Source organism: Vigna unguiculata, chromosome 2, assembly GCF_037176805.1.
Source record: "Vigna unguiculata cultivar grain cowpea cultivar isolate G323 ecotype 2 chromosome 2, ASM3717680v1, whole genome shotgun sequence".
In the NCBI taxonomy this organism is placed as follows: Eukaryota; Viridiplantae; Streptophyta; class Magnoliopsida; order Fabales; family Fabaceae; genus Vigna; species Vigna unguiculata.
This window is the reverse complement of record NC_140793.1, coordinates 11,141,600-11,169,489: the sequence shown is the minus strand read 5'-3', so window position 1 is coordinate 11,169,489 and position 27,890 is coordinate 11,141,600. Positions and strand designations below refer to the sequence as shown.

Below are 27,890 nucleotides of genomic sequence, written 5' to 3'. Positions count from 1 at the left end.
AGAAAAGTTTGAGACAAAACTTTTAACAAGACTAAAACAAGAAAAGCACATTTCAAAGACTCTATGGAAAGCACTTGACAAACATCTTCAAGTTTTAAATCATGCATACACCAAGAAAGATCATAACCAAGTTAAAGCATGGAACTAATTTGTCAATATCACCCACTTCTCAAGTATGAAACTAGTTGCATAACACTTAGTGAAAAACACACTTTTAGTTCACCAATGAGCAAGATTGCTCTCGGTTTTTAGACAATATTTGGTGCAAAAAATTTCTTCTTTTCACAACTAGTTTCATAAAATGGTGAGAAAGAGTTTTAGGTGGCTTGAACACTTAGTTCCTCAAGTTTTAGGCCAAAATCAATTTCATGGAGCATACATCAAGCAAGACATAAAGTGAAAGCAAGATTCAAATACTTGGAAAAACAAGAATAAGAAAACATCAAGCTAACATATGACATATGACTCAAGCAAAAGTTAGGCGCATTTAAAGACTCAAACATGTAGCTATCATGCATTTAAACTTTTGGAAATGAAGGTCAATGATTAAGCACACAAAGACATGTTATCTAACAACATTTAGGAGTAAGAAGAGTAACAAAAACAGTAGCCAAAACTGCCCAACATAACCTGAAAAATGTTGATTCGCGGTGATCTCGGCAGCTCTGACCTTTGCTCACTATTTAAATCATAACTCTCTCCATAGAACTCCAAATGCATTGGTTCTTTTTTTGTTAAAAACTAGACTAACAGAGCTTTCTTTGGACATCAAGAACGTAATTTTTGGACCACTGAGCAGGTGCAATTTAATCTTTTAAAATCGTGAACAGTTTCTGCCAGCTTTGTTTTTATGTGGACCATTCAAAGATAGCTACACAAGACAAGGTTAGAACATGACAACACCATATTCAAGGACAACCAAAGCTCTAGATACCAAATGATGAAGGATTGACCCCAACTAAGGATGGAGGCAAATGCTTAAGAAGACTAAGCATGTTTAGAAAGGAAGTTCACTAATCCTTCATCCCTTTCATTTGTGTTTGCTATTTTTGATTCCCTAAGTTGACTTAGTTGAATCAACTTTAGTTGACTTGTTGACCTTTGACTAGGTTTGACTTGTTGACTATAGTTGACTTGACTTAAGCCAACATGCTAATCTATGTTTATTTGCTTTGTAGGTTAATTAGGAGTAACAAAGCAATGCTAGGTGGCGCATGGTGATTGGGGAGCATAAATGATGTGGAGGAGAGAGTAAAGCAAAGGCATAAAGCATAAAGTAAAAGGCATGAAGCAAGTGTACCTATGTACCTTTGGTCTCCTTAGTTTTTAGCACACTTTGGCCACTTTTTGGAGACATATGAGACACATTCTTTGTCTCCTTTTGTGCTAGAACGAAATTAGCCTTGCACACACAATAGTTAGCTCTTTTGTCTCTCATTTTTGTAACCTTATTTGACCTAGTTTCTAGAAGCTAAGGTTAGGTTTTTGTAGAGACATCCTTAGGTATCTTTTATTTGCTTAGAGGCCCCTAAACTCTTCTATATAAGGGGTGCTCCTAGACATGTAAAAGGGTTGAAGATTTTGAAGTAAAAACACTCTTGTGACTCAACCATTTGTGAGAGTTTCCTCCCTAGGGAGTGAATACTTTTAAGCCTTATCTTGCATAGCAAGTGGCGGCACACATCCACTCATCTTCAAGGTTGCCATGGCTTCTAGCCTAGCCTTGTAGTGGCGTGCTTCTCACATTTTTACCATTTCTTTCCTTTCCATTTTATGTTTTCTTCTTCCTTTAATTGTTCTTGGTTTTCTATGGTTTATGTGCCTTCCATTTCCTTTTTGTTTTGAATCAATCAATCATCTTCTTCTCATGAGCTTTGTGAAAGGAACCTTCACATCTAGATAGCTTGCTATCTTAATGTCCAGTGGGGATTTCCTTGGTTTTCTTAATCAACTCAAAACATATTCAATAATCTTAAAAAGGAACAAGATAATCCTTCATCACTTTGGCTTACAACATTGTTTTGGCTTCCGTAATCGAATGCAACTAAACATGGATGGCTTTCGGTTAAACACTTTGTATAATAAACTTCCATTCCTATTCCAAATCTAGATAGCCAGGCTCTGAATAGCAAATGATGTGAATCCACAGGGTTCGATTCGTTTGACTGATCTATCATTGTTGGAATGCTAACAAGCAAGAAATTTGAGAAATTATTTAAAACGAGAAAATGGAAACATAAAAAAGATGGAACGGAAATTGATAGACATCACACTTTCAAGAATGGAAGATAAGCCTAAGAGTTGAAACACACAAAGGGATAAAGGACCTTTGATTAAACTCATGGATTCTTGAATCACTCAAGAACTTAGGAGAATCACTCTCACTAAGATAGATGAGATAAAACTCGTTTATTGTCTGAATAAAACTCAGCTTGCCTTCATTGATGAAAATGGTTCAACTTATATAGGAGCTTTAACCATCAGAATTACAAAAGACACATAAATTTCAATATCATCCTGCTTAAAGCTATTAATTAATGATCCACACAAGCTAATAACGATCTGCTACTTAATGGTTGATTGTAACTGAATTTAAGGCTACCAAAAGTCAACCACAAACTTTGAGGAAAGGTCCTCTTGATCTTCCAAAGGTTGATTCTTTAGTTGGCATATGGACCCTTATTTCAACTTGAAGATAAAGGAAAACTAAAGCCCATTAATTGGTTAAGCACAAACACAATTTGGTCAGCCAATTTTACAAAGCATTGGGCCCTTGTTTAGATAAAAGAAACTGCATCAACACGACGCACTAGTCATCCTCCATTTGACCCATATGCAATTCACATCATACCCCCCTTCATCGAGAAGATTTGTCCGGAATCTTAAGACACTAGTTTTAATGTAAGTTTATTATGATCTTGTGAAGGACTGTTATTTTTTCAAAAGTTGAAACTAATTCTCTTCCTCCAGAATCAAATTCAACTTGATATTTGTTACTTTCCAATGGTTGCAATCCGTCGATAACATTTCTTGGCAAGAGTACCCTATCTTGATATGTAACAATAAATAATTCCATACATTGTGTTTGACGAATTTGCTTCTTATCGACGGACCAAATGCATAGTAAAGCACTATGAACAAGCTTCCTTTTTAAACATGGAAGTTGGTGTGTTTCATTCACATGCTTATCCTTTTGTTCCTGTAAAATGACATCACAAATTGTAGAAGAAAAAACAATGACGAATAAATTTTCTCTAGTTCCATTTCTTTTTCTTTATTTTCCCTTCCTTCTGTAGTTTATGTTACTTCTTTTTCTATTCTTTCTTTTTCTGTTTTCTCCTTCGGTCTACGTTGATCCTTACTGACTTGTCTTGGTGTCATAAATTTCTACTTCATTTGATGTCCCTCATGCCTCAAATAAAGGGAACGTTCATCAAGATGGAGTGTTTTAAAACGAAGCCATGCCCATTCGAAAAGAAGATGACAAGAGTCCATGGGAGCAATATCACATAATAGTTCTTTCACACATTGCCATGTACTGAATATGGTCCATGCTTGATCCAGATGAAAGGTTGCTGGTAACTGGAGTTTCTCCACCAATCTTTGGGTCACAACATTGTTTTCGCTTCCGTAATCGAATGCAACTAAACATGGATGGCCTTCGGTTAAACACTTTGTATAATAAACTTCCTTTCCTATTCCAAATCTAGATAGCCAGGCTCTGAATAGCAAATGATGTGAATCCACAGGGTTCGATTCGTTTGACTGATCTATCATTGTTGGAATGCTAACAAGCAAGAAATTTGAGCAATTATTTAAAACGAGAAAATGGAAACATAAAAAAGATGGAACGGAAATTGATAGACATCACACTTTCAAGAATGGAAGATAAGCCTAAGAGTTGAAAAACACAAAGGGATAAAGGACCTTTGATTAAACTCATGGATTCTTGAATCACTGAAGAACTTAGGAAGTACGGAAGAATGCAAAGCGCTCCAGGATAAAATAGAAGAACTGGTCTGTGCTGGCCACTTTCGCCGCTTCATCCGTAGGGATGACCATTCCTCCTCCTCCCAATCCCGCCACCACCCACGACATGACCACAGACGCCAACCAAACGACATCCATCACAATAGCCACCCCACCCAACTCAACAACCAACAGCCAGAGCCCGCCCACACCAACATTACCTCTGCCGACCCCCCCTTACGAGGCACCATTAACACCATCTTTGGTGGCTTCGCAAGTGGAGACTCCACCTCGTCTGCCAGAAAGAGACACCTCCGCCATATACAATCAATCAACCATATCACTCATTCCCATCACAGACGTCGTATGCCCCCCATCGTATTCACGGATGACGACTTCCACGGCCAAGACCACCAGCAGGACGACCCCATGGTCATCACCGTTGAAATCGAAAATTATGCCGTTAAGAAAGTCCTCGTGGATCAAGGCAGCTCAGTTGACATCCTCTACTAGGCCACCTACCAAAAGTTACAACTTCCTAACACTGCCATGATACCATATGATGAGCCCATATACGGCTTTTCCGGCGAACAAGTATCCACCCGGGGCTACATAGACCTCCATACCGTCTTTCGGATAGGAACCCAAACCAAAACCATCCCAATCCGCTTCCTTATAGTCGATGCGCCAACTTCCTACAACATACTCCTGGGTCGTCCTTCCCTCAATACACTTGGTGCAGTCGTCTCTACCCCTCACTTGGCCTTGAAGTTCCTAGCCCCATCCAGCGACATCCTGACCATCCACTGTGACCAACGCCTGGCACGCGAGTGCTATATGGCAAGCTTAAGACCACAACTCCCAATCCAACAAACAAACAATATCGAACGACCCCCTAATTCCCGCATAGCCCTATCCGGCGAGGACCTTGACTCTAGAATAGGCCGGGATGTCTGCCTCAAACCAGTCGAGGACACAACTCCCCTGAAACTCCCCAATGGCCACTCCATCAATTTAGGCACCAGTTTAAACTCTGATGAGCGTGCCACAATCACACCCATCCTCATCAATAACACAGATCTTTTCGCCTCGTCAGCCGCCGACCTCCCTGGAGTAGACCCCCAGGTGGCATCCCACAAGCTTTCGATATATAAAGAAGCCCGCTACGTATCCCAGAAAAAGCGCAAGCTTGGGGAAGAACGCAAACAAGCGGCCAAAGTAGAGGCCGACAAGTTACTGAGCGCAGGGTTTATAGAAGAAGCTCAATACACCACTTGGCTTTCTAACGTTGTCTTGGTAAAGAAAGCCAATGGCAAATGGCGGATGTGCGTAGACTACACAGACCTGAATAAGGCATGCCCTCGCGACACCTACCCCTTACCCAACATCGATCGACTCGTAGACGGCGCGACAGGACACAAGGTGCTTAGCTTTTTAGATGCATATTCAGGTTATAACCAAATCCCCATGGCCACAACAGATATGCACAAAACCGCCTTCATCACAGACGATGCCAACTACTTCTATAGGGTCATGCCCTTCGGCCTCAAAAACGCTGGGGCAACTTACCAGCGACTAATGGACAAAGTCTTCAGCCATCTAACAGGACACTGTGTCGAAGTCTACGTCGTTGACATGGTCGTCAAGTCCCCAAGCCATCATCAACACGCTAAAGACTTGGAGGCAGTGTTCTCTGCCCTGCGCCAATACAACCTCTGCCTAAATCCCGATAAATGCGTATTCGGCGTCGACCGAGGTAAATTCCTTGGTTTCATGCTAACCCAACGCGGCATAGAGGCTAACCCTGAAAAATGCAGGGCTATCATCGAAATGCGTAGCCCCACTATTGTCAAAGAAGTCCAACGCCTAATCGGCCGCCTCACGGCCATTTCTCGCTTCCTACCCAAACTAGCGGAACAAACTCAACCCATAATCCAGCTCCTAAAGAAATCCGCACGGTTCACGTGGACTGATGATTGTGAAAAGATCTTCCAGAAACTCAAAACAACCCTAACCTCACCCCCCATCCTCCACAAACCAGACATCAGCCAACCCCTACTGGTATATATCACGGCCACCAACTATACCGTCAGCGCAGCCCTTGTCCAAGAAGTAGAAGGCACGCAACATCCTGTGTATTTCGTGAGCAGAACACTACAAGATCCTGAAACCAGGTACCAAATGGTAGAAAAACTAGCCCTATCCTTGGTCCACGCCGCACGCCGCCTACGCCCATATTTCCAAAACCACACCATAACTGTCAAGACCGATTACCCAATCCAAAAAATATTACAAAAGCCGGATCTAGCCGGACGCATGTCATCATGGGCCGTGGAGCTGTCAGAATTCAACATTCGCTATGAACTCCACGGCCCCATCAAAGCCCAGTGTCTCTTAGACTTCGTCAATGACCTACAACAAACACCCGTTGAGGACCAGTGGACACTTCATGTAGATGGCTCCTCAAACCCATGGGGTGCCTGATGAAGGCATGACCAATAGAAGGACGGCGCCAAACGAGAGCGGCAGGTCTTGAAAACTCCACATATGTTATTTTGTGTTTTCCTTAATTAAAGGTTGTATTTTGGAGTTAAGCCATGTTTGGTTTGACCTAATTTTAGGGCAACTTACTCTTAGACTATAAATAGAGAGTTGCCTTCTTTGTAAAGACAGATTTGATGAATTGAAAGTTTCTATGCACCTTTGAGTGTGTCAAATCTCACAGTCTTATCTTTGGTGTTCCACCCAAGTGGCGATAATGGTCTTATCTTGAGTTTTGTTGCTCAAGTAGCGACCCTCCCTTCACTTATCTTGGCGTTATCCCCAAGTGACGTGACCTCCTCTATTCGCCCCGCCCTCCGATCGATCCGTGTTTCGACCTCACCCCAAATTCCATCCCACTCGCGTGTTGGTGTTTTCTCGTTTTTCCATTTGATTTTTGTGTTCGTAAGTGTTGTGGTTCCAGTCGCACCTTCCCTATTCGATTTTGTATCCAATCACGAACCCTAGATTCATGTTTTTTTTCATTTTCAAATCTGGTCCTTCATCATATGGTATTCAGAGCTTAGGTTTTGATTAAAATTTGCTTATCTGAAATTGGCATTTGATGAAGGATTGACCCCAACCAAGGATGGAGGCACATGCTTAAGAAGACTAAGCATGTTTAGAAAGGAAGTTCATTAATCCTTCATCCCTTTCATTTGTGTTTGTTATTTTTGATTCCCTAAGTTGACTTAGTTGAATCAAATTTAGTTGACTTGTTGACCTTTGACTAGGTTTGACTTGTTGACTATAGTTGACTTCACTTAAGCCAACATGCTAATCTATGTTTATTTGCTTTGTAGGTTAATTAGGAGTAAGAAAGCAATGCTAGGTGGCGTATGGTGATTGGGGAGCATAAATGATGTGGATGAGAGAGTAAAGCAAAGGCATAAAGCATAAAGTAAAAGGCATAAAACAAGTGTACCTATGTACCTTTGGTCTCCTTTGTTTTTAGCACACTTTGGCCACTTTTTGGAGACATATGAGACACATTCTTTGTCTCCTTTTGTGCTAGAACGAAATTAGCCTTACACACACCATAGTTGGCTCTTTTGTCTCTCATTTTTGTAACCTTATTTGACCTAGTTTCTAGAAGCTAGGGTTAGGTTTTTGTAGAGACATCCTTAGGTATCTTTTATTTGCTTAGAGGCCCCTAAACTCTTCTATATAAGGGGTGCTCCTAGACATGTAAAAGGGTTGAACATTTTGAAGTAAAAACACTCTTGTGTCTCAACCATTTGTGAGAGTTTCCTCCCTTGGGAGTGAATACTTATAAGCCTTATCTTGCATAGCAAGTGGCGGCACACATCCACTCATCTTCAAGGTTGTCATGGCTTCTAGCCTAGCCTTGTAGTGGCGTGCTTCTCACATTTTTACCATTTCTTTCCTTTCCATTTTATGTTTTCTTCTTCCTTTAATTGTTCTTGGTTTTCTATGGTTTATGTGCTTTCCATTTCCTTTTTGTTTTGAATCAATCCATCATCTTCTTCTCTTGAGCTTTGTGAAAGGAACCTTCACATCTAGATAGCTTGCTATCTTAATGTCCAGTGGGGATTTCGCTTAGCTTTCTTAATTAACTCACACCATATTCAATAATCTTAAAAAGGAACAAGATAATCCTTCATCATTTGGTATCTAGAGCTTTGGTTGTCCTTGAATATGGTGTTTTCATGTTCTAACCTTGTCTTGTTGTAGCTATCTTTGTATGGTTCAAATCCATTTCCATTGCACACAAAAATAATGCTGGCAGAAACTGTTCACGATTTTAAAAGATTAAACTGCACCTGCTCAGTGATCCAAAAATTACGTTCTTTATATCAAAAGAAAGCTCTGTGAGTCTAGTTTCCAACAAAAAAAGAATTAACGCATTTGGAGTTCTGTGGAGAGAGTTATGATCAAATGAGTGAGCAAAGGTCAGAGCTGCCGAGAATACGAAAAACAACGTTTTCAGGTTATGTTGTGGCAATTTTGGCTTCGGTTTTGTGACTTTTTTGCTCCTAAATGTGGTTGGATAACATGTCTTTTGATGCTTAGTCTTTGAGCCTCAAATCCATGAGTTTAAATGCATGATAGCTACATGTTTGTGTCTTTGTGTATGTCATGTTGAGTCTTTAAATGTGTCTAACTTTTGCTTGAGTCATATGTCATATGCTTCTTTGAGTTTTCCTATTCTTGTTTCTAAGTATTTGAGCTATTGTATGAGATCTATGCCTTTTGTTGTAGCATGCTCCTTGAAATTGATTTTGACCTAATTTTTAAGGAACTAAGTGTTCAAGACACCCTAAAATATCCTTCTCATCATCTTAAGTACCTAGTTTTGAAAAGAAAAATTATTTTCATGACCAAAAACAGTTTGGCCGAGAGCTAATGTGTTGCTTGGTGAATCCATTTGGCCATTTTTACTAGGTGTTATGCTACCAAAATTTATACTTGGATTTTGGGTGATATTGACAAATTAGTTCCATGCTTTGACTTGGTTATGATCTTTCATGGTGTATGCATAATTTGAGGTATAATCTTGGCTTGTTCAAATGCTTTCCATAGAGTCCTTAAAAGTGTTTTTCATTGTTTTAGTCTTGTTAAAAGTTTTGTCTCAAACTTTTCTTCTTTAGAGTTTAGCTTTCCTTGTTTTTGTGCTTTTCTTGCTTGTCACTAGGTGTTCTTTGTTTTGTCTTAGTAGTTTTCTTTTCTTGAAACTCTTGGGATGTTGTGGCCGAATCACTTGTCTTGCATTTGAAAGGTTTTGAACAAGTTCTTAAAAGTGTTTGCTACACTTCTTTGGAAGAGCTTTGAGTGTAGCCTTGCCTTATTACTTTGGGAGAGTGATCTAAACACTTGGGTTACATTTTGGGTTGGAATTGGTCTCGGTTATCATGTTGTCTAACTCCTAATTCATTTATTTTGTCTTGGCTTTGAGTGTTTTTTTGTAGGAATCATGGCAAGCTCATCAAATGCACCTACTCTAAACAAAAACAATACATTGATGAGATTACTTCGGGATTTGGAGTTCTCTAGGAAGGAGTCCTTTGAACAATTGAGAAAAGAAAAGGAGCAAAGTGACCTAAGAATCCAAGAGCACATTCAAAGGCTTGAAGCTAAAGAGCAAGAAAGAGAGGCTAGGAAAAGAGGGCATTCTAGGCGCAACCCATCACAAGAGATGGAAACTCCAAAGATTCCTAAGTTCTATGGAGGAAGTGATCCCAAAGTCTTCCTTGATTGGGAAGCTAAAGTTGATCAAATTTTCAATGAAAATCATGTAAAGGATCAAGCACAAGTTGATCTTGTAGTTTTAGGATTTTTGGAGTATGCCAATACTTGGTGGCATAAAGTTTGTAAGAATTATGACCAAGGGCCACCCGCGGCTTCTTGGATGGACATTAAAACTCTTATGCGTGCTAGATTTGTTCCTCCCTCCTATAGGAAGGAACTTCTTTTGAAGCTCCAAAGGCTTCACCAAGGTTCTATGAGTGTGAGTGAGTACTTTAAAGAATTAGAGTCTCAAATGCGTAGGGTTGAAATAAAAGAAACTAACAAAGAGAAAATAAAAAGATTTGTGAGTGGTCTTAGGAGAGACATAAAAGACCAAGTAGAGTTGTATGAGTACTCCACTCTTGAAAATGTTTTCACACTTGCCCTTGGGATTGAAATTCAATTGAAAAGAAAAAGAAGGGCAAGGAAGAGTTACTCACCCAACCACTACTTTAGTCACTCATGGAAGGGAAAGGATAAAAAGAAACATGATAAGTTCCCTTCTAACTCTCATCAAGAACCACCAAGTAAAAGTAAGTCACCAAGTGATCACATTCACCATTCCACTTCTCAAAGATCAAGTTCCATTAAATGTTTTAAATGTTTGGGTTATAATCACATTGCTTTAAATTGCCCAACCAAAAGGACCATGATCTTAAAGAAGAGTAATGATGTTGAAAGTGAACACTCATCTCCCCATTCTCTTTCAAAAGAATCTTCTTCCTCTAGTAAAACTAAAATTTTTGAGAAAGACCCTATGTTATTAAGGCGCATGATAGGTCAAGATCAAAGTGAGCTTGAGCCAACTCAAAGAGAAAACATTTTTCAATCTAGGTGCAAAATTAACAAATGGGTTTGCTCTCTAATTATTGATGGAGGAAGTAGTACCAATGTAGCTAGCACAAGGTTGGTGGAAAAGCTTAGCTTAGAGACCATTCCTCATGCTAAGCCCTACAAGCTTGCTTGGATAAGTAAAGAGGGAGAAATAGATGTCAATAAACAAGTCCTAATTAACTTCTCTATAGGAAGCTACAAAGATGAGGTGCTATGTGATGTTGTTCCCATGGAAGTCACACATATCTTACTAGGTAGGCCATGGCAATTTGATAAACAAACTTTACATGATGGCCATACCAACCAATACATTTTCTTCAAAAATGGGAAAAAGATAACTTTACTACCTCTATCACCTCAAGAAGTTAATAAGGATAGAAATATAATAAGAAAAGATAAAGAAGAAAAAGAAAAGGGGCAAGCTTTCACCAAGGTGTTACTTGCCTACAAAAAATATCTTCCAAAGCAAGATGTGCATCACCCTTCCTTCTCTTCCCAAGCCAAAAAGGAAGGCCCCAAACACAAGCAAGAGAGGAAGAATAGTTTAGAAAATAAAGATGGCCTAACCAAAGTTAGGGGTAATACCCTTAGAAAGGATGGAACAAGAGCTCATAAAAGGGAGGCGCAAATCCTCCCCCAAATCAAGTCAAGCTCCATCTACAAAGGCTTAAAGAATTTGTGGTCAAATTCTCTCCAAGGAGGGGAGGATGATGAAGGATTGACCCCAACCAAGGATGGAGGCACATGCTTAAGAAGACTAAGCATGTTTAAAAAGGAAGTTCATTAATCCTTCATCCCTTTCATTTGTGTTTGTTATTTTTGATTCCCTAAGTTGACTTAGTTGAATCAAATTTAGTTGACTTGTTGACCTTTGACTAGGTTTGACTTGTTGACTATAGTTGACTTCACTTAAGCCAACATGCTAATCTATGTTTATTTGCTTTGTAGGTTAATTAGGAGTAAGAAAGCAATGCTAGGTGGCGTATGGTGATTGGGGAGCATAAATGATGTGGATGAGAGAGTAAAGCAAAGGCATAAAGCATAAAGTAAAAGGCATAAAACAAGTGTACCTATGTACCTTTGGTCTCCTTTGTTTTTAGCACACTTTGGCCACTTTTTGGAGACATATGAGACACATTCTTTGTCTCCTTTTGTGCTAGAACGAAATTAGCCTTACACACACCATAGTTGGCTCTTTTGTCTCTCATTTTTGTAACCTTATTTGACCTAGTTTCTAGAAGCTAGGGTTAGGTTTTTGTAGAGACATCCTTAGGTATCTTTTATTTGCTTAGAGGCCCCTAAACTCTTCTATATAAGGGGTGCTCCTAGACATGTAAAAGGGTTGAACATTTTGAAGTAAAAACACTCTTGTGTCTCAACCATTTGTGAGAGTTTCCTCCCTTGGGAGTGAATACTTTTAAGCCTTATCTTGCATAGCAAGTGGCGGCACACATCCACTCATCTTCAAGGTTGTCATGGCTTCTAGCCTAGCCTTGTAGTGGCGTGCTTCTCACATTTTTACCATTTCTTTCCTTTCCATTTTATGTTTTCTTCTTCCTTTAATTGTTCTTGGTTTTCTATGGTTTATGTGCTTTCCATTTCCTTTTTGTTTTGAATCAATCCATCATCTTCTTCTCTTGAGCTTTGTGAAAGGAACCTTCACATCTAGATAGCTTGCTATCTTAATGTCCAGTGGGGATTTCGCTTAGCTTTCTTAATTAACTCACACCATATTCAATAATCTTAAAAAGGAACAAGATAATCCTTCATCAGCATTTCAGCTCTGGTTCATGATTGTTGTTTTGGACCCGTTTACCTAGGTGCTTAATTTTTCAATCAGTAAATGGTTCGTGAGCTTAAATCATTGTTCGGTAATTTTAGTTTCTCTTGCGAGGTTCATTCGTGCTCACTAGATTATTCATTTTGGTCAATTGGTTTGTTTTGTCTTTTGTCCATTCTACGATTTGCATTTGTTTCGGTTTCCACCAGTGTTTCTATTTTCGTCATGTGTGTTTTAATTTCATTGAATGATTTTGTTCTGTTATGCTTATTCCTAACTCAGTTGGCAATGGTTTGTATGTTTCTGAGCACTCGTACGTATGATCATTGCGCAATTGAATTTTTGCATTCCAACTGTTTGTTCTATTGTGTCATAGGTTTTTGAAGTGTTGTGTTTGCTTGTTTTAGGTGTTGTTTCGTCCCCGTTAATCCATTCTCTTATTTCTTTTGGTATTGCACTTCTATGGTTTTGTCTACCCAAAAGAGTGAGGTGGAGTTGTTCCTCTTTTGCTTGAGGTGTTAGCTCAAGAGATTGACAAGTAAAGAGATGCATTCTAGATTGTGGTGAGAAAAAAAAAGGGAATTGAGTGAACCCTTCCCTATAACTACTTGGCCAAGAGAAAAACTTGAGGGAGTGACATATAATTTGTGTTTTGCCTAACCTGGTTTCTTGTGTTACAGCCTTAGATACCTCCTCTTTTTTGTTTCTTGGTGCAGTTTTATGCTACTGGTGCGAAAAGGTTTGTGAATGTGGCCTGGCTTCACTTGGAGACACAATGACCCTTTCTTGAGTTGGGGCTGCAAGTTAAATTAATACATGCTTGAGTCAATTGTCACAGGGCAGATTTGGCAAGTGTGGTTGTTTAAGGAAATTAAAAGTGTATTGCTGATCTCACCAAATAGTTGGAGTTGTAGATCTGCATTTGAAGCGGTTTGGTGCAGGTTTGACATGTTGTTGGCAGCCATTGAACTGAACTTTATAGCAACGCATCTATTGCTGAATTTCGGTGCTGAATTTGCAAAGGTTTGAGTGTGGTGCTTGATGCAGACCTTTTACTGCAACAATCCTTTTTATTTGGAATTTGGTGCAGCAGGTTTTAGGATTTGAAACGGTGGAAACCAATTCCAATACTTTCCAGCAAGCAATTGTGACCTTTTAGTGTAGCATTCCGCCGTGCAACATTATTTGGTAGAATTCATGTGAATTGTAATTGGTTTGGCTGAATCAGATTACGAGTGGAGTGCATATCAGTGGTGGAAAATTGAAATTAGAGGTACTGGTTGGGTCAATGGCAAGGGAGACATTGTTTTGAGTAGGAAAGAAACGTTTGACAACATCAATTGCAAGCTGGTGCATGCCAATTGGAGAATAACGGCTGCCATGTGATCCCTCCAAGTTGGTCTGATCCAACATTGCAATTGAAGATTGAATTTGAAGCCATAGCTGCATGCTTTATTCCATTTATTAGTTCAAGCGGTGGTGGTAGCAACATACGCTTTTTTTTTAGAGCGGTGGAAGCAGGAAATTTGGGTGCATCATCAGGGGCAAAGTGATTCCAGCAGAGTCTTAAATTGGAGCAGTAAACAGTTTGGTGCATTGGTGCCAAAATCAATTGGCCTTTCGATATAGTGAAATAGCTAGAGCAGCAACAAACTTTATTGTTTCATGCATGACAACAGTCTCCCTCGCTTAAGCGACTTGATTGTTGGATGGAATCTTTTGAAGGCACTAGTTGATGGGTGCAATAGTGTGCTAATTGGAGCGGTACAAATTTTGATTTAACAACAGTCATTCGGTGCAGTGACGTTGGTTTAGAACCCATTCATGGCAGCAAGGGCTGGGATTATGGTGCATAACAACTTGAATATTGAACGCATGTGGCAACAGTTGATTCCTCTTTTGTGGTGACATAATCTTGGCCATTCGATGCGGTGCAGTGCAATTTTTGTGCAGGATTCCTTGAACAAGTATCACAGTAGCCAAGCAAATTTTTGTTAAACTTCAAGTCTCCATTCCTTTAATGCAGTCTAAAGTTAATAGTTGGTGAGAGTTACACAATTGGTGAAACTAGAAGCTACGGTTTTGGTTTTAGCTACATCAAAAAGACGTTGGGTTAACTTTGGGGTGTACACGTGCTGATTTATGTGATGAAGTCGTAGCAACCAAATACGTGACCTCAAAACAAGACCTCTCTACTCTTGATGTCAATCAATTAGTGGTTGTTTTAGAGGTGGTAACCAATTAATGGCTATTTAGTGCCAAACGTGTTGCGTGAATGTTTCGGGCATCATCAAGCGGTTGAGGCAACTTGAAAATTTTGGTGCGATGTTTGACTTGGTAGAGTTTGAAACATGTTGATGCAAAAGTTAGTCAAGCAGTTGGGCCAACAATGAGCCTTTTGGTTCATACGGTGTAACTAATCACATAAAAGGCTGCAACATCCATCAAGCCAATTAATTTAAATTCAATAGTGGTAGCAGCTTGAACTCCGCTCGGTTTGGGACAATAGCCACTTCATTTATCCATTATGGCAGCAAGTCTCATACATTCTGGGGGCAGCCACAACAATTTGTTATGGAAAATTTCAAATGGTGCAGTTTGGTCCTTTCTCTTTTGGGTGATTTGGTGCTTGCACACATCCAAACCTGGTTTATCTAATGTGACCACTAAAATTCGCGGTCGAATTCTCTCCAAGAAGGGGAGGATGATGAAGGCATGACCAATAGAAGGACGACGACAAACGAGAGCGGCAGGTCTTGAAAACTCCACATATGTTATTTTGTGTTTTCCTTAATTAAAGGTTGTATTTTGGTGTTAAGCCATGTTTGGTTTGACCTAATTTTAGGGCAACTTACTCTTAGACTATAAATAGAGAGTTCCCTTCTTTGCAAAGACAGATTTGATGAATTTAAAGTTTCTATGCACCTTTGAGTGTGTCAAATCTCACAGTCTTATCTTGGGTGTTCCACCCAAGTGGCGACAATGGTCTTATCTTGAGTTTTGTTGCTCAAGTGGCGACCCTCCCTTCACTTATCTTGGCGTTATCCCCAAGTGGCGTGACCTCCTCTATTCGCCCCGCCCTCCGATCGATCCGTGTTTCGACCTCACCCCAAATTCCATCCCACTCGCGTTTTGGTGTTTTCTCGTTTTTCCATTTGATTTTTGTGTTCGTAAGTGTTGTGGTTCCAGTCGCACCTTCCCTATTCGATTTTGTATCCAATCACAAACCCTAGATTCATGTTTTTTTTCATTTTCAAATCTGGTCCTTCATCAGTGCCGGCGCTGGCATCGTGTTAGAAGGCCCCAACGACATCCTCATCGAGAAATCTCTTCACTTTGCTTTTAAAACATCGAATAACCAAGCCGAGTACGAAGCTATCCTCGCCGGCCTTTCCCTAGCCCGTGAAGTCGGCGTCAAGAAGTTAACGTGCAAAACCGACTCCAAACTCACTGTAGGTCATCTAAATGATGAATTCCAAATCAAAGACCCCATCCTCCAACAGTATTACCATCTAGTCCGTGCGATTATTGAATCTGCCTTTGAACAAGTCCGCGTCGAACACATCTCGAGAACCGACAACGTCAGGGCCGACATCCTTTCCAAATTAGCCAGTACCAAACTCAAAAACCGTAATCGATCCCTACTATAGCAAACACTCTCCACACCTTCCATCACACGCACTTGCCAAACGTTAACCCACACCCCATCAAACAACATCACCCCCACCCAAACCCAAAACTGGACCACCCCTTACATTCAATACCTCAAAACCGGCAACCCCCCCCTCGACGCGGACAAAACTTGGCTGGCTAAGGCCGCCAGGTACACTATGGTAGGCGATGACCTCTACAAACGCGGGTACGGCCAACCCCTACTTAAGTGTGTCACGGTAGAGCAAGCCCAATATATCATCAAAGAATTACACGAAGGAATTTGTGGTTATCATTCAGGCGCACGCACCATGGCCACAAGAGTTCTCAAAGCCGGATACTTCTGGCCCACTATAGAAGCAGACTGCCAGGATCATGTCAGAAAATGCAAGCCATGCTAGAAGCACGACAACCTTATCCATCAGAAACAAGAACAACTACACCACATACTGTCCCCATGGCCATTCGCTAAGTGGGGAATGGACATCCTCGGCCCCTTCTCATCCGGCAAGGGGCAAGTAAAATTCCTAATCGGAGCCGTTGATTATTTTACCAAATGGATCGAAGCCAAGCCACTGACCACCATCACGGCCCAGCAAGTCCAGCAGTTTGTGTGGAAAGACATTATATGCAGATATGGTGTACCACATACCATCATAACAGACAATGGCCGACAATTTATCGACAAGAAGTTAGCCAAATTCTACACCGACCTAGGCATCAAACACATCACAAGCTCTGTAGAACATCCACAAACCAATGGGCAAGCAGAAGCGGCAAACTAAGTTATTCTCATAGAGCTACGCAAGAGGTTGGATACCGCCAAAGGCCGATGGCCTGAAGAGTTAATAGAAGTACATGGGCTTATAGATGCACCCCTCAATCATCAACAAACGAATCCCCATTCAGCCTAGTCTACGGCGCAGATGCCATGATACCGGTAGAAATTGGCGAACCATCCCTGCGCCGAGAACTATACGACCCAACTCAAAACCACCAAAACATGGCCTTACATCTCGACCTCCTTCCCGAACTCAGAGAAAAAGCCCAATACGCAATCTAGCCGCCAAACAACGAGCTGCCAGGAAATATAATGCAAACCTACACCCACGATCATTTGACGTCGGGGACCTAGTATGGAGAATGGCCAGCAGTGCTAGAAAGAAGGATGGCAAGTTCTCCGCCAATTGGGACGGCCCGTACCGCATACGAGAAGATGCAGGAGGAGGGGCTTATCGCCTGGAACAATTATCTGGGGAAGAGATTCCCAACACATGGAATGTATCCCACCTCAAGTTCTACTTCAGCTAAATATGTATCATAATTGAACCAATACTTGTAACCACGGGTGTACTCTTTTTCCTCACTTGGTCTTTTTTCCCTAAGGAGGGTTTTGGCCAAGGAGGTTTTAACGAGGCACCCCTATTCAATAAATAAAAAGAAGGGTTCCCTACTTTATGACTCTATGCCTTTAATCTTGGTTCACTCGTTTAAGTTCCCCACCCTCACCTCAAGTAAGCGGCCTGGGTCGAACACCCTTTAATCTTGGTTCATTCGTTTAAGTTCCCCACCCTTACCCCAAGTAAGCGGCCTGGGTCGAACACCCTTTAATCTTGGTTCACTCGTTTAAGTTCCCCACCCTTACCCCAAGTAAGCAGCCTGGTTTGAACACCCTTTAATCTTGGTTCACTCGTCTAAGTTCCCCACCCTTAGCCCAAGTAAGCGGCCTGGGTCGAACACCCTTTAATCTTGGTTCATTCGTTTAAGTTCCCCACCCTTACCCCATGTAAGCGGCCTGGGTCGAACACCCTTTAATATTGGTTCACTCGTTTAAGTTCCCCACCCTTACCCCAAGTAAGCGGCCTAGGTCGAACACCCTTTAATCTTGGTTCACTCGTTTAAGTTCCCGACCCTTACCCCAAGTAAGCGGCTTGCGTCGAACACCCTTTAATCTTGGTTCATTCGTTTAAGTTCCCTACCCTTACCCCAAGTAAGCGGCCTGGGTCAAACACCCTTTAATCTTGGTTCACTCGTTTAAGTTCCCCACCCTTACCCCAAGTAAGCGGCCTGGGTCGAACACCCTTTAATCTTGGTTCACTCGTTTAAGTTCCCCACCCTTACCCCAAGTAAGCGGCCTGGGTCGAACACCCTTTAATCTTGGTTCATTCGTTTAAGTTCTCCACCCTTACCCCAAGTAAGCGGCCTAGGTCGAACACCCTTTAATCTTGGTTAATTCGTTCCCCACCCTTACCCAAATTAAGCGTCCTAGGTTGAATACCCTCAATAACAAGTCCAAATCGCCAAACATCACATACACCAAAACATCCACTCATAATTATCCCATCCGCTAACGCACCACTATCACGCAAGTTATCGACATCCAATAACAAACATAACATACACAAGGCATTCATCATATTAAGGGCAAAGTAAAATAGTGTACGCATTATTACAAACAGAATTCAAGTTTCAAATTATAAAAAAATGAAGTTCCTACATCCCCTTGTTCTCATCACCCCCCATGGCAGCTCCCGCATCCTTCTCCTCCTCTGCCGCCTTCCCCTCCACCTCCTCAACATTCCCCTCATCCTCCCTCACCAACTTCCCACCAACTACGTCCTTATCTACGTCAAATCTTGAATCCAATTACCCCAAGTAAGCGGCCTAGGTCGAACACCCTTTAATCTTGGTTAATTCGTTCCCCACCCTTACCCAAATTAAGCGTCCTGGGTCGAATACCCTTAATAACAAGTCCAAATCGCCAAACATCACATACACCAAAACATCCACTCATAATTATCCCATCCGCTAACGTACCACTATCACGCAAGTTATCGACATCCAATAACAAATATAACATACACAAGGCATTCATCATATTAAGGGCAAAGTAAAATAGTGTACGCATTATTACAAACAGAATTCAAGTTTCAAATTATAAAAAAATGGAGTTCCTACATCCCCTTGTTCTCATCACCCCCAACGGCAGCTCCTGCATCCTTCTCCTCCTCTGCCGCCTTCTCCTCCACCTCCTCAACATCCCCCTCATCCTCCCTCACCAACTTCCCACCAACTACGTCCTTATCTACGTCAAATCTTGAATCCAAGACATCCATATCTGGATGGAAGAAGGCCGCCTGCCGCAACCCCTTCTCGAAACCATTAATATGCTCTTGGATGACGCTGTTCTTCAAATCGTCAAGTTCCCCAACAGCCCCATCATACTTATCCTTCAAATCCTCATAGTCTTCTTCCAACTCCCCTATACGCTTTTTTAGCTTTTCCTCAGAGTCCAAGCAACGCACCTTCCATGTTGCCAACCTTTTCCTTTCCGCTTCCCAGCCTTCTTTCTCCTTTTCTAAAGCTGCCTTCTCCTCCTCAAGCTTATCCACTTTACCCTGCAACTCCCCCACCTCCTTTACTTCCCTTCTGTAAAGAGACCCTACATGCTGACTCAGGACTAAGGCCTTACTTCCAAACTCTACCATTGTTCTCACAATATGATCCACCTCCATGTTATCAATAGAGTTAACAACGGTATCCGGAAGGTCGATCGAGATATCCTTCCTAACTGATATCTCCGGCAACTCGATCAACCCGGCCTCAGGCAACTTCTCTCCACTAGCCTACCCCGCCCCGCTAGCCGTTCCAAGAAGAGCTGCCCTTATCTTCTTCACGTCTTTGCCCTTCCCGGGTCGAGGCGGAAGCTCAGCTTTCCTTTTCGTCCCGCCGTGTACATGCACCTCCACAACCAATTCCTGCAGGTTGGGAACATCAGCTTTCCCAGCCGCCTTGGCCTTAGCGGCCATTTCCTTCCTCAGTGATTGAAAGAACGCCAGATTCTTCTTGCCAGATTGTGCCATATGCGCTGCAATAACATATCACGACTCGGATCAAAACAACTTAGCATTATTAACACAGCTTAAGTAATAAACAGATACCTTCAATATCTATTATCGGATGCACCGAATTATAAACTGATAGCTTCTTCTTGTCTCCATTGATGCTTGCATGAAGAATGGAGGCTCCATGGATGGTGTTGGATGCAGAAGGATGAAGGAAAGAAGCTTAACGTGTTTGGTTTGGTGTAGGTGAAAGGATTCTTAAGAGAGGTGAGGCCAACTCCTAAGGAAGAAGACTAGAGTAAACTAGAGAAGAGTTTACTCTAAGGTGAGCTCAAAAGAGATTTGTGCACAAATTTGGGCAGCAATTCATTACTCAATTTCAAGCTGAAAAATACATCTCCTAAGCCTTCTATTTATAGGCTAAAATGAGACCAAGGGGTCTCCAAAAAGTGGAGGGAAAAATGAGTCTAGAAAGTTGAATTTTGGAGCCAAAAAGGAGCATGTGGGAGGTGTGACTTGCCACCTAAGCAAGTCACACTTGTCTTGCCATGGGAAGCTAACTCTCATCCTTGGAGAGCAAGTTTGAGAAGCTTCTAGGCTTTTCTAGAGTAGACACACTACTCTTGGCCCATTTGGCCCAATTCCCCTTTTTGGTCCAAAATTACTTCTAAAGCCCAATTTCCTCTAAGGCCCAATACATGGCCCAAAGAAAATCCTATTCTACTGGGCCCAAAATACAAAGCCCAAAATAAAATCCTAATCTAGTATTTACAAACAAAATGTCCTAGGCTAGGTCTTCACATCTTCCTTGGCCCATGTGAAGTTCATCTTGGGCCTTGCATGCGCATTTAAGGCCCATTCCTCTTGTATTCTCCTAGCCATGGCTCTTGTTGTAGGTCCCTTGGCCCGAGGCTTCTCATCATAAACCCTAACTAGGCCCTTAGTGGGCAACTTATCCACAAATTTCAACAACATCCCCACCACCTCCTTGTCACCAGCCGACAACTCCTCCACTCCCATGTTGGTCCAGCTAAAGGGAAACTTGGTACTCCCATCCGCATTCAAAAAATGAGATTTACCCCCTTCCTTAATGACGACTTTAAAGTACCCGTCTTTGAAATGCTTGAAAGACTGGGAGAAAGCATCCAGTCTGTTGATGCTGGGGTGACTGATTAAAGAAAGCCAAGTAGCCGGCCTCCGGGGCCTGGTGTCATAAAAATACAAGAAAGCATAGGGAGTAGGCTCCAAATATAAGGACTCGCACAGAATGCGGAAGGCCTGCAAGTAAGCCCAGCTATTAGGATGTAGCTGGGTAGGTGCCACATTCAACGCCCGCAGCACACCCAAATTGAAATCGTCTAAGGGCAGTCGCACATGAAGCTGAGAAAAGTGGCACACATACATGTAGAAGAATTTTTCGGTAGCCCTCTCCTGTCCATGGCATACCCGGTCGACGGCACTAACCCTCTCCAGCGAAACAATGTCTCCACTGACACCCCTGGACATAACGGGTGTGCAACTCAGCCAAGAGTTCAACAAACGAGACTGATGAGTCATTATTTTCTTCTATTCCACTAGCCTTTGTGCACCCATTAGACAGTTGATTAGTGCTTAATTGTTCATCATTAGAGTGTTTTTCATCTGTTGGGCTTTATTGGGCCACTGTTCCGAATTTGGACTAATTTCACATTATTTGGCCTAATTTTTGTTTTTAATTATTTTTAGGTATTTGGGTGAAGCAATTTTGGAGCTTGGACATTAATATTTAGTTGAAGAAACTTTCCACATCATTGCCACATCATTTCCATGTCATTTCCACGTTAGCAAAGTCAATGGGTCAACATTTGAGGCCTAGAGTGGCATTTTTGTAATTCTGCGGCTCATAATGGCAGTTTTGTAATTCTGAGTGGCATGGGTGATATGACCACGAATTAGGTCTGCATGAAAGTAGGCAGCCGCTCCATCATCTTCAACCTCTCTTCAAAACCTCCATTTTCGTTCTCCAAGCTTCCATGGACGTACCCCTTGCGGTTTTTCACGTTTTTGGGTCATTTTTACCGTTTTTATGCATATTTGACAGCACCCATTGAGGGTTTTACATTTGGAATTCGTTTGGGGCAGTTCGTTTTGTGGGTTTTATTGACTTGGAACAATACCCATTCATGGGGTTTTCGCATTTATATATGATAACACCGTTTTGCATTCCATTTAAGCTTTGAAATCTCCATTTTTGCTCTTAAATTGCGTTTTCAGATTTGATAAGTTAGGGTTCTTGGTTCTGATTTTTGTGATTTCAGTTTTGAAGTGTTTAATTACTCATTTCCATGTCTAGCTAAATTCGTGTATTGACTCCTTGATGAAAAATGCAATGAAGCTTTGAGGTTGTGCTTGTTTTGTGAAATCTGCCATGTTTTGTTCTGAATTCGTGAAATGCATGTGGTGAATCTGTCAATGCTTAATTTACAGAGTAATTGCATGTGTTTTGTATAAGATACGTTCATGCTTAATGTATGTAGCTTGGCTGTCACGAATTTAAGGATGCGTGCATTGCTTAATTGCATAATGAAGCTAGATTGTAATTTTCGCTTAGTGAATTATTATCTAGTGGATTGAAACAAGGCAGGGTTGGTGTTAATTTGGTGGCCTATGATAAGTGAAATTGCGTTTGAATCAGGGATGTCAATACGGTTTTAGTCACTGTAGCATTTAAATTAATCTATTGATTAGTATTCCGAATCTGTCTGCCAACCCCCCCCCCCCCTGTGTTTTATTGTTGTGTTCATCTGGAAAATTCGCTTTGAATGAAAATATTGGTCGTTGGGAGACGACTTGGTTCACTTTCATGTACTGCATTTAATATGTTTTAATTTGGTGGGGTACGGCCTCTATCAGAGACCACCTGAATAAAGATGATTGATCACGAACATCAGCAGTAACCCACCCATAGCCGCCTTTGGCCGGCCAGTTACTCTCCTCCAACTCTTCGGGAGGATCCTCTCGAACCTCCCTCACTACCTCCATCGGCATCCCGCTCGTAACAATTCCAGAACTCGTACCCTCTCCGCCAAGTCGCCCATCCTTACTTCTATCTGACTTAGTACTTTCACTACTATTAGACGAAGACACGCTACCACTACTGGACATACCTTATTTCGTTTTTTTTACGAGAAGATGTGGGTCGAAATTGAGGACTAGTCGGACACTTTTACACGCACAAGGTCTTTAAATTCAGAATTCACAAATGAAACAAGTAACCCCTCATCCGTTTGCAAACACATATTTATAGCCCACAATCCCAAACGACGAACCTCTTCCCACCAAAAGATATGACACTTCAAAACGACGGCGCCAAAGCTTTTTCGATTTGACCAACTGACACCCTTTCACCTACCTTCTGACGGTTACAAATTCTAAGCCTTAACACTGTTCACCACACTTAAAGGCTGGGAGACTGGTGTATCACACCTAACCAGTTCCGCTAGCTTATCAACACATATCATCCTTGACCGACAACCCATATCGGACAAGGCTGGGAGACAGGTGTACCGTACCTAGCCAAACTCGACCAAGTAAACAGTGTACATATCGAGACCGCCAAGTACCCAGGCTAGGCCAAGTTAGCCTAACTTGTACCGGTTTTAACCTAACCTAAATGTCTAAGAGGATAACCTGTACTTCATATCACCAACAAAAGCCATCTAGGCAAGTAGTCGGTCTAGACCGACTACTCGACCTAAATTGTAGTAGTGAATAGTGTTTGAATAGTGTCCGAATCTGGCATTTAACTTCTGGATTTTTGTTTTGGTAGCTACGGAGCTTGTTTTGAGTTGAAATTTTTTTCCCCCACTTCTAAGACGTTGAACATGATAGGAAAAATAGCTAGAGCAGTTGGTATGGTCTGAGTTAAGAGATTCAAAAAATTTTTGGACTGATTTTTAGTGAAACTTCAAAGGACCATAACTTTTGCTCTGGTTATCAGAATCACTATTATTTTATATGGATTTGGGGTAGAATTTGATTTCCCACCTTGTCATAATCGGCTTTTCCGGTTTGCAAACTCAGAATCTCCAGAAAATGCCATTTTCTACATTTCAGCAATGTTTTTTGTGATTTTTCTTCATTTTTTCCACTTTTGAAAAATTGTTAAAAATACTTGTGCTTTGAGTTTTGATCTGATTTTTTTTGTGCTTCTGTTTGACCACTCAAAGGAATATCCTACCAATTTTCAAGTCATTTGGAGGTCGTTTGAGTATACTTGTAGTTATACCCTTTGTTATGCCAATATCACCACAATTAATGCTTTTTGGTGCATGACTAGGGGAAACCCAAGTGAATTACAACCATTTGACCCTGAGATTGATAGGACATTCCATAGAGGAAGTAGGCATCCTAGGAATCCATCTTTGCATGCTGAATATTCAGTGACATTTCTTGATTCTTCTGATTCTCATCACATTCCTAACACTCCTCATTCTTTGCATTCTGAGCATACTGTATATTCTGAGCATTTTCATACTGATAACATGGCTCAACCTCCTCCACCTCATGAGAGAACCATGAGTGAGCTCACTGCACCAGAGTTCACTTATGATAGTTTATGCATACAATACCCTGAGGAGGAGGTTCCATATGTGCTGAAAACTGGTTTGATACATTTGTTGCCAAAGTTTCATGGTCTTGCAGGTGAGGACCCGTGCAAACACTTGAAGCAATTTCATGTCGTCTGTTCCACCATGGAGCCTGCAGATGTACAAGAGGACCATGTATACTTGAAGGCTTTCCCTCATTCTTTGGAGGGTAATGCGAAAGACTGGCTGTACTACCTAGCACCCAGGTCCATCACAAGCTAGGATGACCTGAAGAGATTGTTCCTTGCCAAGTTCTTTCCTGCTTCAAGGACAACAGCCATACGGAAGGAGATTTCTGGCATCAAGCAGCAATCTGGGGAGACCCTTTATGAGTACTGGGAGAGGTTCAAGAATCTTTGTTCAAGCTGCCCACACCATCAGATTTCTGAACATCTCCTTCTGCAGTATTTTTATGAAGGCTTGCACCACATGGATCGAAATATGATTGATGCCGCAAGTAGTGGTGCCCTTGGTAACATAACCCCAGCTGCAGCCAGACAATTAATAGAGAACATGGCTTCAAATTCTCAACAATTTGGCACAAGGAGTGATGCCATAGTTGTTAGAGGTGTTCATGATGTAGGAGCAGCCGAGTACACGAAGAAGTTGGAGAGTAAGATTGATGCTCTTACCACACTAGTCAACCAACTTGCTTCCAATCAGAGAGCTCCAGCTGCAAGAGTTTGTGGCCTTTGTACATCTGTTGATCACTTTACAGACTCTTGCCCAGCATTGCAACAACAGGCTTCTTCTTCTACACCAGTGGATACCCCTCAGGCCTATGCAATAAATATTTTCAACAACAATAGGCCCCAACAGCAACAACAAAACCACCATGATTTGTCAACCAACAGATATAATCCAGGATGGAGGAATCACCCTAATTTGAGATGGGGAAACCAGGGTAACCAGCAACCCCAACAATTTAAAAATGTGCAACCACCTCCACAATAAAGAGTTGCACCTGCACCACAAGCTGCTCCTGTTCCACCTGTACCCACACCAGCTCCTACTGCAGCACCTGCACCTTCTTCTTCTACTTCATTGGAGGAGTTGGTTAGGATGATGACCCTTCAAAATATGCAATTCCAACAGGAGACTAGGGTCTCAATCCAGAGTTTGACAAATCAAATGGGGCAGATGGCCACTCAGCTAAATCAGGCACAGGCTCAGAATTCTGACAAGCTTCCATCACAAACGGTGGAAAATCCTAGGAATGTGAGTGTCATTACTTTGAGATCTGGGAAGAACATTGAAGTTCCCACTTCCGAGCCTACACCTCCAAAGGAAGCCGACCCTGCCACACTTCAAAGAAAGCGTGATGCTCATGCAGTTGGTCCTCCCACATCTGGTGCGACTTCTACACCTTCCACCTCTACTGCTGCACCTTCCATACCTCTTCCTTTCCCTCCAAGAGCCATTCCAAGCAAAAAGATGGAAGAGGTTGACAGGGAGATCTTGGAAACTTTCAGGAAGGTGGAGGTGAACATACCTCTGTTGGATGCCATTAAACAGATTCCCAGATATGCAAAGTTCTTAAAGGAGCTTTGCACGCACAAGAGGAGGCTAAAGGGAAACGAAAAGATCAGCATGGGCAGAAACGTGTCAGCATTGATAGGTAAATCTGTTCCTCAGATTCCTGAGAAGTGCAAGGACCCAGGTACATTTTGTGTACCTTGCATCATAGGTAACAATAAATTTGAAAATGCAATGCTTGATCTTGGTGCTTCAATAAATGTTATGCCTCTATCTATTTTTAAATCTCTTTCTCTTGGACCCCTGCAACCTACGGGTGTGGTGATTCAGTTGGCAAATAGAAGTGTTGCCCACCCAGCAGGTTTGGTTGATGATGTTTTGGTTCGTGTTGGTGAATTGATTTTCCCTGCTGATTTTTACATTCTTGATATGGAAGAGGGATTTTCACATGGTTCTGCACCAATCATTTTAGGCAGACCATTTTTGAAAACTGCACGAACCAAAATTAATGTCCATGCAGGTACTTTGTTCATGGAGTTTGATGATATTGTTGTGCGATTCAACATTCTGGATGCCATGAAACATCCTTCTGAGGATCATTCTGTTTTTCACGTGGATATTATTGATGATGCTGTTGATGGATTGATTTCTGATTTCCACTCTTTGCATGCATTAAAACATTCATCCGTGTCTGAGTTATCTGAATTTGCATGCATTGATGTTCTTGATTCTGATTCTGCTTCTGATTCTGCTGATGCTGAATATGATGTGGATAATATTGAATCTAATGAGTTTGACTCTCTGGATGTTATACCTATTCACTTTGATGTTATACAATCAGGTTGCACTAACCATGTTGCAGGAAGTTCACATGCATCTGATTGTTATGCTCAGGTACAAGCTGTGGAACCCATTTCTCCCTCCCTTCTGGTTCCTGATATTCAGCCAGCATCCAGTAGTACTCCAGAGTTACAACCACTGCCAGACAACCTCAAGTATGTCTACTTAGAGGAGGAGGACAAACTGCCTGTCATCATTTCCACCTCCCTCACTGCTGAACAAGAGCAGAGGTTGTTGCAAGTTCTTAAGAAGCATAAGAAGGCAATTAGATGGACATTAGCTGACATCCCTGGTATTAGCCCATCAACATGCATGCATAGGATATTGTTGGAAGATGGAGCAAAGCCAGTGAGACAGCCACAGAGGCGACTCAACCCTGTCATCTCGGATGTTGTAAAGAAGGAGGTGACCAAGCTTCTACAAGTTGGGATCATCTACCCCATTTCTGACAGTCAGTGGGTTAGCCCCATCCATGTTGTTCCAAAGAAGACTGGCCTCACTGTAGTCAAGAACGAAAAAGAGGAGCTAATTCCAATAAGAGTGCAAAATAGTTGGAGGGTTTGCATTAACTATAGAAGGCTAAATCAAGAAACCAGAAAAGACCACTTCCCCCTGCCTTTTATTGATCAGATGCTTGAGCGCTTGGCAGGTAAGTCCCATTATTGCTTTCTTGATGGGTTTTCTGGTTATTTTCAAATTCACATTGCACCTGAGGACCAAGAGAAAACCACATTCACCTGCCCCTTTGGCACTTTTGCCTATAGGAGGATGCCGTTTGGCCTATGCAATGCCCCTTTGGCACATTTGAGGCCTAGAGTGGCATTTTTGTAATTCTGCGGCTCATAATGGCAGTTTTGTAATTCTGAGTGGCATGGGTGATATGACCACGAATTAGGTCTGCATGAAAGTAGGCAGCCGCTCCATCATCTTCAACCTCTCTTCAAAACCTCCATTTTCGTTCTCCAAGCTTCCATGGACGTCCCCCTTGCGGTTTTTCACGTTTTTGGGTCATTTTTACCGTTTTTATGCATATTTGACAGCACCCATTGAGGGTTTTACATTTGGAATTCGTTTTGG

General features: G+C 41.7%; 1 non-coding gene and 1 pseudogene across 1 annotated transcript; one reads left to right on the top strand and one right to left on the bottom strand.

Annotated features, from left to right (window-relative positions):
* The first annotated feature begins 23,983 nt into the window (after nucleotides 1-23,983).
* Nucleotides 23,984-27,644, top strand: LOC146888329 (uncharacterized; annotated as a pseudogene).
* Nucleotides 24,773-24,881, bottom strand: LOC114172399 (small nucleolar RNA R71). Its single transcript, XR_003602073.1, has one exon. It is a non-coding gene; the product is annotated as a small nucleolar RNA R71 (small nucleolar RNA).
* Nucleotides 27,645-27,890: the final 246 nt, after the last annotated feature.